Raw genomic sequence first — 12813 nt, 5'->3', positions numbered from 1 at the left:
CCACTGTTAGCCTCTCAACCTTAAGTTACAGACCTGACCGCTGAGCGCTAACACTACTAGTTACTGTTAGCTTCTCAACAGTAAGTTACAGACCTACCCACTGAGCGCTAATGCTACTAGCTACTGTTAGCTTCTCAACAGTAAGTTACAGACCTACCCACTGAGCGCTAACGCTACTAGTTGCTGTTAGCTTCTCAACAGTAAGTTACAGACCTACCCACTGAGCGCTAACGCTACTAGTTACTGTTAGCTTCTTAACAGTAAGTTACAGACCTACCCACTGAGCGCTAACGCTACTAGTTGCTGTTAGCTTCTCAACAGTAAGTTACAGACCTACCCACTGAGCGCTAACGCTACTAGTTACTGTTAGCTTCTCAACAGTAAGTTACAGACCTACCCACTGAGCGCTCACGCTACTAGTTACTGTTAGCTTCTCAACAGTATGTTACAGACCTACCCACTGAGCGCTCACGCTACTAGTTACTGTTAGCTTCTCAACAGTAAGTTACAGACCTACCCACTGAGCGCTCATGCTACTAGTTACTGTTAGCTTCTCAACAGTAAGTTACAGACCTACCCACTGAGCGCTCATGCTACTAGTTACTGTTAGCTTCTCAACAGTAAGTTACAGACCTACCCACTGAGCGCTAACGCTACTAGTTACTGTTAGCTTCTCAACAGTAAGTTACAGACCTACCCACTGAGCGCTCATGCTACTAGTTACTGTTAGCTTCTCAACAGTACCCACTGAGCGCTCATGCTACTAGGCTAGCTACTGTACCACAGTGAGCTGTGACTGTTAGCCTCGCAACACTGGGCCCTGGTTAAATGTACACACCAAGAAGAATTGTACAGAATCTTGTTCAATTACCGATGAGTTGTTGGGAAATGATTTGAATCTGTTTGTCCTGTCATAGGGCAAGGAGTTTGTCCTTTGATAGGGCCAGGAGTTTGTCCTGACCATGTGATCGGACCAGGAAAAAAATAAAACAGGTCCTAGTTATACACTAGAAGGGCCCAGAGTTTAAACCTCCAGGTCCTAGTTATACACTAGAAGGGCCCAGAGTTTAAACCTCCAGGTCCTAGTTATACACTAGAAGGGCCCAGAGTTTAAACCTCCAGGTCCTAGTTATACACCAGAGGGCCCAGTTGAAGAAGGATTACTTTATACTATTCCAGGTATTCCTTAAAGAGGTAGGGTTTTAAGTGTCTCCGGAAGGTGGTCAGTGACTCCGCTGTCCTGGCATCGTGGGGGAGCTTGTTCCACCATTGGGGTGCCAGAGCAGCGAATAGCTTTGACTGGGCTGAGCGGGAACTGTGCTTCTGTAGAGGTAAGGGTGCTAGCAGGCCAGAGGTGGATGAACGTAGTGCCCTCGTTTGAGTGTAGGGTCTGATCAGAGCCTGAAGGTAAGGAGGTGCCGTTCCCCTCACAGCTCCGTAGCCAAGCACTATGGTCTTGTAGTAGATGCGAGCCTCAACTGGAAGCCAGTGGAGTGTGCGGAGGAGCGGGGTGACATGAGAGAACTTGGGAAGGTTGAACACCAGACGAGCTGCGGCGTTCTGGATAAGTTGAAGGGGTTTAATGGCACAGGCAGGGAGCCCAGCCAACAGCGAGTTGCAGTAATCCGGACGGGAGATGACAAGTGCCTGGATTAGGACCTGTGCCGCTTTCTGTGTAAGGCAGGGTCGTACTCTCCGAATGTTGTAGAGCATGAACCTACAGGATCGGGTCACCGCCTTGATGTTAGCGGAGAACGACAGGGTGTTTTCCAGGGTCATGCAAAGGTTCTTTGCACTCTGGGAGGAGGACACAATGGAGTTGTCAACCGTGATGGTGAGATCGTGGAGCGGGCAGTCCTTCCCCGGGAGGAAGAGCAGCTCCGTCTCGCCGAGGTTCAGCTTGAGGTGGTGATCCGACATCCACACTGATATGTCTGCCAGACATGCAGAGATGCGATTTGCCACCTGGTTATCAGACCTGACCAGACTCCATTAGTTCTACTGTCAGTATTTGTCCAGACACAGTAGAGTTGATGAATATAAGCTATATATACAAAAGTATGTGGACACCCCTTCAAATTAGTGGATTTGGCTATTTCAGCCACACCCGTTGCTGACAGGTGTATAAAATCGAGCACACAGCCATGCAATCTCCATAGACAGACATTGGCAGTAGAAAGGCCTTACTGAAGAGCTCAGTGACATTCAACGTGGCACCGTCATAGGATGACACCTTTCCAACAAGTCAGTTCGTCAAATTTCTGCCCTGCTAGAGCTGCCCCGGTCAACTGTAATTGCTGTTATTCTAAAGTGGAAACGTCTAGGAGCAACAACGGCTCAGTCGCGAAGTGGTCGGCCACACAAGCTCACAGAACGGGACGTAAAAATAGTCTGTCCTCAGTTGCAACACTCACTACCGAGTTCCAAACTGCCTCTGGAAGCATCTTCAGCACAATAACTGTTTGTCGGGAGCTTCATCAAATGGGTTTCCATGGATTGAGCAGCCGCACACAAGCCTAAGATCACCATGCGCAATGCCAAGCGTCGGCTGGAGTGGTGTAAAGCTCGCTGCCATTGGACTCTGGAGCAGTGGAAATGCATTCCTGGAGTGATGAATCACGCTTCACCATCTGGCAGTCCGATGGACTAATCTGGGTTTGGCGGATGCCAGGAGAACGCTACCTGCCCCAGTGCATAGTGCCACCTGTAAAGTTTGGTGGAGGAGGAATAATGGTCTGGGGCTGTTTTTCATGGTTCGGGCTAGGCCCCTTAGTTCCAGTGAAGGGAAATCTTAATGCTACAGCATTCAATGACATTCTAGATGATTCTATAATAATAATAATAATAATAATAATAATATGCCATTTAGCAGACGCTTTTATCCAAAGCGACTTACAGTCATGCGTGCATACATTTTTTTTTTTTTTGTGTATGTGCTTCCAACTTTGTGGCAACAGTTTGGTGAAGGCCCTTTCCTGTTTCAGCATGACAATGCCCATGATTATGGAATGAGATGTTTGACGAGCAGGTGTCCACATACTTTTGGACATGTAGTGTATAAACTATACTGCTACTGTAAATTACACAGATATACAACCATGACTTATGAACTGCTCCAACTGAAAACGATTTTCACAGATATACAACCATGTATATATGAACTGTACTCCAACAGAAAACCAAACACAGATCCCACAACCAGCCTATATAGTCCATGAGGCAGGCTGTCTGTAATCTGTGTAGGTGAGAGATAGAGCAGTAAAACCTACAGCACTCTGGGATGAAAAGTCCCGTGTAGCCCAGTTGGTAGAGCGTGGCGTTTGCAACGCCAGGGTTGTGGGTTCGTTTTCCCACGGGGGTGGGGGGCAGTATGGAAAAGAAAAATGAATGCGCTCACTAACTGTAAGTCGCTCTGGATAAGATCGTCTGCTAAATGACTGAAAAAAAAAAACTATTTCGTAACTCAGCCAATTACATAAAGTGCTGTAGTCTGACAGTAGTTTCTAGGGCCCTGGTCAAAAGTAATGCACTATATAGGGAATAGGGTTCCATTCTCTGGTCTAAAGTAGTGCACTATATAGGGAATAGGGTGCCATTCTCTGGTCTAAAGTAGTGCACTATATAGGGAATAGGGTTCCATTCTCTGGTCTAAAGTAGTGCACTATATAGGGAATAGGGTGCCATTCTCTGAGTCTAAAGTAGTGCACTATATAGGGAATAGGGTGCCATTCTCTGGTCTAAAGTAGTGCACTATATAGGGAATAGGGTGCCATTCTCTGGTCTAAAGTAGTGCACTATATAGGGAATAGGTGCCATTCTCTGGTCTAAAGTAGTGCACTATATAGGGAATAGGGTGCCATTCTCTGGTCTAAAGTAGTGCACTATATAGGGAATAGGGTGCCATTCTCTGGTCAAAAGTAGTGCACTATATAGGGAATAGGGTGCCATTCTCTGGTCTAAAGTAGTGCACTATATAGGGAATAGGGTGCCATTCTCTGGTCTAAAGTAGTGCACTATATAGGGAATAGGGTGCCATTCTCTGGTCTAAAGTAGTGCACTATATAGGAATAGGTGCCATTCTCTGGTCTAAAGTAGTGCACTATATAGGGAATAGGGTGCCATTCTCTGGCCTAAAGTAGTGCACTACATAGGGAATAGGGTGCCATTCTCTGGTCTAAAGTAGTGCACTATATAGGGAATAGGGTGCCATTTGGGACGTACACACTGACTCCCACGCCTTCACTGGAATTTATTCTGCCTGCAGTTGGACTGGCTAGCCCCTTTAACACCAAAGTCCCTAAATCATAAAATACTGTAAGGCCGGCTGCATGGAAAACCCATTAATTCTGTCTGTCTGTCTGTCTGTCTGTCTGTCTGTCTGTCTGTCTGTCTGTCTGTCTGTCTGTCTGTCTGTCTGTCTGTCTCTGCCGTTCTGTCTTGTCTGTCTCATCTGTCTGCCTGTCTGTCTGCCTGTCTCATCTGTATGTCTGTCTGCCTGTCTCTGTCCGTCTGTCTCTGCCGTTCTGTCTTGTCTGTCTGTCTGTCTGCCTGTCTCTGTCCGTCTGTCTCTGCCGTTCTGTCTTGTCTGTCTGTCTGTCTGCCTGTCTCTGTCCGTCTGTCTCTGCCGTTCTGTCTTGTCTGTCTCATCTGTCTGTCTGTCTGTCTGTCTGTCTGTCTCGTCTGTCTGTCTGTCTGTCTGTCTGTCTGTCTGTCTGTCTCGTCTGTATGTCTGTCTGCCTGTCTGTCTGCCTATCTGTCTCGTCTGTCTGTCTCTGCCTGTCTGTCTGTCTGTCTGTCTGTCTGTCTGTCTGTCTGTCTGTCTGTCTGTCTGTCTGTCTGTCTGTCTCTCTCTGCCTGTCTGTCTCTGCCTGTCTGTCTGTCTGTCTGTCTGTCTGTCTGTCTGCCTGTCTGTCTGTCTGTCTGTCTGTCTGTCTGTCTGTCTGTCTGCCTGCCTGTCTGTCTGTCTGTCTGTCTGTCTGTCTGGTCTGTCTGTCCGTCCACGTGTCATTGTTCCCTGTGACTTTTAAAAAGAGAACAGTCCTTTCATTCTTCTTCATACTTCAAACAGATTGTGAATCAGGATGACTGTAGTATGGTCATAACCAGCAGCGTTACGTCATAGTGTGTTACAATGTTTGCATTACTTTATTACGTTTATTTGACAGAGATAGGTTTACCATAGAGACCAGGAGGAAGTGTCATATGATTCATTATAATGAAGAACGTGTGTGTGTGTACGTGTGTTAGAATGTGTGTGTGTGTACGTGTGTTAGAACGTGTGTGTGTACGTGTGTTAGAACGTGTATTCGTCGTCGTCGGGTGAGGTTGTGTCTCTCTCTGGCGGGAGGTAAGCTTGGCTTATATGGCTTATATACATAGTTTTAAGCTTTGTCGAGTAAAGCTTGAACTATGTACTTAGATTGTAGTTAGGTATTGTAGGTAGTTATCGTGGGTTGTTGTATGTAATTATTGTAGGTTAGTATTGTATTCGGCTGAGCCCGGTGAAGCACGAAGCTAGCTAACCCACTACCTGGACTAGCTAGCGGGTAGCTACTGGTAACTATTAGCAACTGTGGATAGTTGTTTCACGGCTGAGAGTGCCTGTAATTACGCCAGCTAGCTGCCTACAATAATTACATACAATAATGCCTACCATTCAGCTGTTTTCTAACCTCATTGTCTGAAGCGTTAACGTTAGGTAGTAAGTGGCTACTGTGCTCGAAATGTAGCTAGCTTGTTGCTACCTGGATAGCTACTAAACAATAGCTGTAACGACCTAGCGAACAGACGCGAACTGGCTGAGTCAATTCAGTGGCTAGCTTTGCACTTGGCTAGCTAACAGTAGCTGCTAGGGGTAAGTTATAACCTACATTTGTGTTTTGTTTTTACATACTGGTAGCCAGAGTCGTTCAAGGGAATTTGAGACATGGGTGACTAGTTAACGTTAGCTTGGCTCTCTCTGTGTGTTCGTGCCGTGGGAGGAGGTGTTTATTCGTTGGCAGATAGCAATGGCTAGCTAGTATGCTAACTATTCTAGCTAACTAACTGGCTGAATAAGTTGACGACGGACTTGCTCAAGCTGTCGGGACTAACCCACAACGTTAGACATAGACACGAATGATCTGCTTGGCGTGTTGACACACTGGTGGTTTGTTGTGGCCGATTATTGGTGCTAGACCGTGTTGTTGGAGTCCGGCATGCTAGTTGGCTGTGGCGTCATATGACTAGGTGCCCTGGACGGTTTTCACAGAAGAATACTGTACCAAGTTAGCTAGCTGAATAAACTAAGTTAGTCTATTCCTGTTATGATTTACCAGTATTAGAACCCAAATGCAGACAAGTACACCAAACCAGAGAAGGTTTAACAGGTTTATTTAAAATGTTCAATAGTCCAGGTTTCCAATAATAGGGGAAGAGCAAGTCCAGGTTACAGGGAGGGTAACAGATCCAGGTCAGGGCAGGTGTGGTACCGTAATGTCCTAGTGTCCGTGGTGAGTCCAAAAGAGAGGTCCGGTAGTGGAGAGCAGGATGGTGGTGGCAGGAGTGAAGCGGAGGCAGGAGTCAGGTTCCAAATATATGGTCGTCTTGACTATGATCTGACGATGAGTGGTAAGTTTGACCGGGTCTTAAAGGCTGAGGTGATTATGGTGAATGAGCTGCAGCTGGAACCCTGACTCCCGCACACCAGACTTCACTCCTGCAATCAAGGACAGACAGAGGGGAGGGAGAGAGCAGAGAGAGAGCTACCTAGCAGCAGTAGGCCTAACAGTACCCCCCTCTACGGACGCCACCTGGCGGCCGACGGGGTTTATCGGGATGTAACCTATGAAACTCTCGGACCAGAGCAGGATCCACAATGAAGCTCCTGGGCACCCAGGAACGTTCCTCAGGACCATAACCCTCCCAATCCACCAGGTACTGGAAACCACGACCCCGGCGGCGAACATCCAGAAGTCGCCGGACAGTGTAGACCGGACCCCCACCCACGATCCTGGGCGGAGGAGGGGGACGAGAGGGCGGGCACAGAGGGCTAACCGACACAGGCTTAATCTGGGAAACATGAAAGGTGGAATGAACCCGTAGGGAGGCAGGAAGCTGTAGCTTAACCGCGCAGGGGTTAACAATAGACAGTATCTTGAACGGTCCTATAAAACGAGGCGCCATCTTCTTAGACTCCACCTTCAATGGAAGGTCCCGTGACTTCAGCCATACCTCTTGACCAGGAGAGTAACCGGGAGCCTGGGACCGGTGACGGTTGGCTTGCCTCTGCATGTACGCGAAGCTCGGGACAGAGCTACCCTGGCCTTCCTCCAGACCTTGAAGCAGCGGCGCATGTGGGACTGCACCGAGGGTACCGCCAGTTCCCTCTCTTGAGAAGGGAACAGGGGAGGTTGATAACCCAGAGCACACAGAAAAGGAGACAAACCAGAGGAAGCGTTAGTCAAGGTGTTATGAGCATATTCCACCCAGGGGAGCATGGAGCTCCATGACCCAGGGTTAGACCCTGTGACACAGCGAAGAGCGGTCTCCATCTCCTGGTTCGCTCTCTCGGCTTGCCCGTTGGTCTGGGGGTGATATCCAGAGGACAGGCTGGATGTAATGCCCAAAGCTTTACAGAAAGCTTTCCACACCTGGGAGACAAACTGGGGACCCCTGTCAGAGACAATATCCGTGGGTAGACCATGAGAGCGGAACACATGTTCAACCAAAATATCAGCCGTCTCTCTGGCAGTGGGCAGTTTAGGTAGGGCCAAAAAATGAGCGAACTTAGAAAAACGATCAATCACCGTAAGAATTACAGTCTTTCCAGACGAGGGGGAAGTCCAGTGACAAAATCCATAGCGATATGCGACCAGGGCCGGCTGGGTATAGGTAGAGGTCGTAGATGACCAGCGCTGGCCTGGGTGGAGTTCTTACTTCGTGCACATACCGTACAAGCAGCAATGAAGGCTCGAGTGTCCGCCTCCATCGTGGCCCACCAGAACTTCCGTCGCACAAAGTCAAGGGTCCGCGAAACTCCAGGGTGACAGGTAAGGGTAGACGAAATGAGCCCACTGAAGTACCTGGGAGCGAGCAGACTCAGGGACAAACATCCGGTTAGGAGGACCCCTCCCAGGGTCAGCTTGATGATGTTGAGCCTGTCTAACAATCCCCTCGATGTCACATGTGACGACCGCAATACTGCAGGTAGGAGGCAAAATGGGTTCAGGGTTACTACCAGTATCAACAGCCGAATGAACACGAGACAGGGCGTCAGGCTTGACGTTGCGTGACCCAGGACGGTAAGACAGAGAAAAATTGAATCTCCCAAAAAATAGTGCCCACCTGGCTTGACGGGGGGTTGAGCTGCTTCGCTGACTGGAGGTAAGCCAGATTCTTATGATCCGTCCAAACGATGAAGGGTTGTTCCGCCTCCAACCAATGTCGCCACTCCTCGAGAGCCAGCTTAACGGCGAGCAGTTCACGATTGCCAACATCATAATTCCTCTCTGCCTGAGAAAGTTTCCCTTGAGAGAAAAGCACAGGGATGCAGTTTGTTATCTTCAGGAGAACGCTGTGACAACACCGCACCTACCCCAGTGTCGGATGCATCCACCTCCACGACAAACTGGCGGTCGGGGTCCGGCTGCATCAGAATGGGAGCCGAGGCGAAGCGATGTTTCAGTTCTTCGAACGCTGATTCGGCCCCTTCATTCCAAGCGAACGGTCGTGAGATGGAGGTGAGAGCGGTGAGTGGCGCCGCAATGCGGCTGTAGTCCTTGATGAACCTCTATAGAAGTTCGCAAACCCCAGAAATCGTTGAAGTTGTTTGCGGGTAGAGGGGCTGGCCAGTCCGTGACAGCAGAGATCTTAGCTGGGTCCATCCGCAACTCCCCCTGAGCGATGATGTAACCCAAAAAGAGGTCTCAGACACATGAAATTCACATTTCTCCATCTTCACAAACAGTTTGTTCTCCAACAACCTTTGCAACACCTGGCGCACATGCAGTTCATGTTCCTGGGAGGACTCTGAGAAAATCAAGATATCATCCAGATAGACAAAAACAAACCGATTCAACATGTCCCGAAGGACATCATTGACTAGTGCCTGAAAAACAGCAGGGGCATTAGACAACCCAAAAGGCATAACCAGATACTCAAAATGTCCCAAGGGTGTGTTGAAGGCAGTCTTCCATTCATCACCTTTACGAATGCGCACCAGGTGATACGCATTTCGTAGATCCAGTTTCGTAAAGATGGTAGCACCATGAAGGAGGGGAAAAAGCAGAATTAATCAAAGGCAGAGAATACTTGTTCTTAATGGTGATGTTGTTAAGTCCACGGTAATCAATACAGGGTCTGAGGGTCTTATCCTTCTTAGCAACAAAAAGAATCCCGCTCCTACAGGTGACGAGGAAGGACGCATAATCACCTGCCGCCAAGGAGTCCCGAATGTGAGTTCTCCATAGCCTCCGTCTCCGGCCGGGAGAGATTGTACAGGCGACTGCTGGGGAGCGGGGCTCCTGGCTGGAGGTCAATGGCACAGTCGTAAGGCCGGTGAGGAGGAAGAGAAGTAGCTCTGTGTTTGCAGAAAACGGATGCCAGGTCATGATACACGTCAGGAACATTAGAAAGATCCATGGACTCCAGTGGAGGTCGAGGCCCAGTACTGGCAGGAGTCAGAGCAGAACACAAACAATTCACATGACAAAATGTGCTCCATGAAACAATTCTACCTGTCACCCAATCAATGTGTGGATTGTGTCTTATGAGCCAGGGGATACCAAGGACCAGAGGGGTCTGTGGGCAGTCGATAATATGGAATTGAATGTTCTCCTGATGATTTCCGACACTCTAAGACAAACAGGAACAGTCTGATGGGTAATATGGGTCAACAATTGTCCATTCAGACCCTTAGCCTGCAGCGGACAGTCCATAGGAACAGTCTCCAAATCCATTTGTTGAGCCCACTCTCTATCCAAAAGCTTTCGTCTGCACCAGAGTCAATCAGCGCACTAACAGAGAGAGATTCTGGAACTGCCACTGGAGGGATGCCTGGAGCAGAATGCGGGGAGAAGAGGAAGAATCCGCTGCTCGGCTCACCAAAACTTCTCCCATTAATGATGAGCCGGCCCTTTTCCCGGACGAACTGGGCAGGAAGGAACGAAATGACCAGCTTCTCCACAATACAGGCAGACCCGAGCCTGAATGCGACACGTGCACGCTCCTCTGAGGACAACCGTGCACGACCCACCTCCATGGCTCGGGTTCAGTGCTCCTCGTATCGACTCGGGAAGACACGGCTTTCTCCGTAGGGGAAGATGCGGGGAGGAGTTTGTTGATGACAGACAGGTTGCTTGGAACTAACACTCCCTCTCCCGGCGGCGCTCCCGAATCCGATTATCCAACCTGATGGTGAGTGAAATAAGATTATCCAGCGTAGGCGATTCATCATATGACACCAATTCATCTTTTAAAGTCTCAGACAAAGCATTGATGAACACTCCTTGTAATGCCTCGTCATTCCAACCACTCACTGCTGCTAAAGTCCGAAACTCCACTGCCATCTCCGCCACACTGCGAGCCCCATGCCGAAGAGAAAACAACCGTTCGCAGCCTCCTTGCCTCGTACGGGGTGGTCAAAAACCTTCCTCATCTCAGTGGTGAAGGCAACGTAAGCGTTGCAAATGTCCGACTGACTCTCCCAGACCGCGGATCCCCAGGCACGAGCGGAACCGCTAGTAGAGTTGATAAGGTAGGCAATACGGGCTCTTTCTGAGGCGTAGGTGAGGGGCTGTTGTTCAAACACTAACGAGCATTGAGTCAAAAAATCGCCACAGGTTCCCATGTTCCCGTCATAGCGCTCTGGAGCAGGAACAAAAGGCTCTCTGATCTGGGCTGAAGGGGTAGTAAGGGCAGACACTTGATTGGTGAGTAATTGAACCTGATTAAGCAGCACCTGACTGTCCTCAGCAATCGTCTTAAACAGGGTATCATGTTGGCCAAGTAAAATGCCCTGATTGGCTATGGCAGTCCAAATTTGAGTGCACTCTGGGGTGGTATCCAAGCTACTGTCTGCTGGGTTCATGATGGTCAGATCATACTGTTATGATTTACCAGTATTAGAACCCAAATGCAGACAAGTACACCAAGCCAGAGAAGGTTTAACAGGTTTATTTAAAATGTTCAATAGTCCAGGTTTCCAATAATAGGGGAAGAGCAAGTCCAGGTTACAGGAGGGTAACAGATCCAGGTCAGGGCAGGTGTGGTACCGTAATGTCCTAGTGTCCGTGGTGAGTCCAAAAGAGAGGTCCGGTAGTGGAGAGCAGGATGGTGGTGGCAGGAGTGAAGCGGAGGCAGGAGTCAGGTTCCAAATATATGGTCGTCTTGACTATGATCTGACGATGAGTGGTAAGTTTGACCGGGTCTTAAAGGCTGAGGTGATTATGGTGAATGAGCTGCAGCTGGAACCCTGACTCCCGCACACCAGACTTCACTCCTGCAATCAAGGACAGACAGAGGGGAGGGAGAGAGCAGAGAGAGAGCTACCTAGCAGCAGTAGGCCTAACAATTCCTAGAAAACATTGAACCGCTGTAGTTTACAACAATTATAGTTTCTGAGGTGGAAGTTGGGAGAGTTATATATGCGTGTTTCAGTGAAACATAAGTGAGGGAGGCCCCGCTCTCTCGCTTTCCCAGATGTTTAGTTCATTTCATTCCGATCTCCTTTGCATTATTGTAGCCATTTTCTGTAGCCTGTCAACTATGCCTCTGCCTATCCCTGTTCTCTCCTCTCCGCACAGGCTATACAAACGCCTCACACCGCGTGGCTGCTGCCTCTCTAACCTGGTGGTCCCTGCACGCACGACCCACGTGGAGTTCCAGGTCTCCGGCAGCCTCTGGAACTGCCATTCCGCAGCCAACAAGGCAGAGTTCATCTCAGCCTATGCTACCCTCCAGTCCCTCGACTTCTTGGCGCTGACGGAAACATGGATTACCACTGAAAACACTGCTACTCATACTGCTCTCTCCTCGTCTGACCATGTATTCTCGCATACCCCGAGAGCATCTGGTCAGCGGGGTGGTGGCACAGGAATCCTCATCTCTCCCAAGTGGACATTCTCTCTTTTTCCCCTGACCCATCTGTCTATCTCCTCATTTGAATTCCATGCTGTCACAGTCACTAGCCCATTCAAGCTTAACATCCTTGTCATTTATCGCCCTCCAGGTTCCCTTGGAGAGTTCATCAATGAGCTTTATGCCTTGATAAGTTCCTTTCCTGAGGATGGCTCACCCCTCACAGTTCTGGGTGACTTCAACCTCCCTACGTCTACCTTTGACTAATTTCTCTCTGCCTCCTTCTTTCCACTCCTCTCCTCTTTTGACCTCACCCTCTCACCATCCCCCCCCTACTCACAAGGCTTGACCTCATCTTTACTAGATGCTGTTCTTCTACTAATCTCACTGCAACACCCCTCCATGTCTCCGACCACTACTTTGTATCCTTTTCTCTCTCGCTCTCCTCCAACACTACTCACTCTGCCCCTACTCAGATGGTAATGCGCCGTCGCAACCTTCGCTCTCTCTCTCCCGCTACTCTCTCCTCTTCCATCCTATCATCTCTTCCCTCTGCTCAATCCTTCTCCCTCCAATCTCCTGATTCTGCCTCCTCAACCCTCCTCTCCTCCATTTCTGCATCCTTTGACTCTCTATGTCCCCTATCCTCCCGGCCGGCTCGGTCCTCCCCTTCTGCTCCGTGGCTTGACGACTCATTGCGAGCTCACAGAACAGGGATCCGGGCAGCCGAGCGGAAATGGAGGAAAACTAGACTCC

Source organism: Coregonus clupeaformis, unplaced genomic scaffold (genome assembly GCF_020615455.1).
Source record: "Coregonus clupeaformis isolate EN_2021a unplaced genomic scaffold, ASM2061545v1 scaf0006, whole genome shotgun sequence".
NCBI classification, from domain to species: domain Eukaryota; kingdom Metazoa; phylum Chordata; class Actinopteri; order Salmoniformes; family Salmonidae; genus Coregonus; species Coregonus clupeaformis.
Note: the sequence above shows the minus strand (reverse complement) of the source record.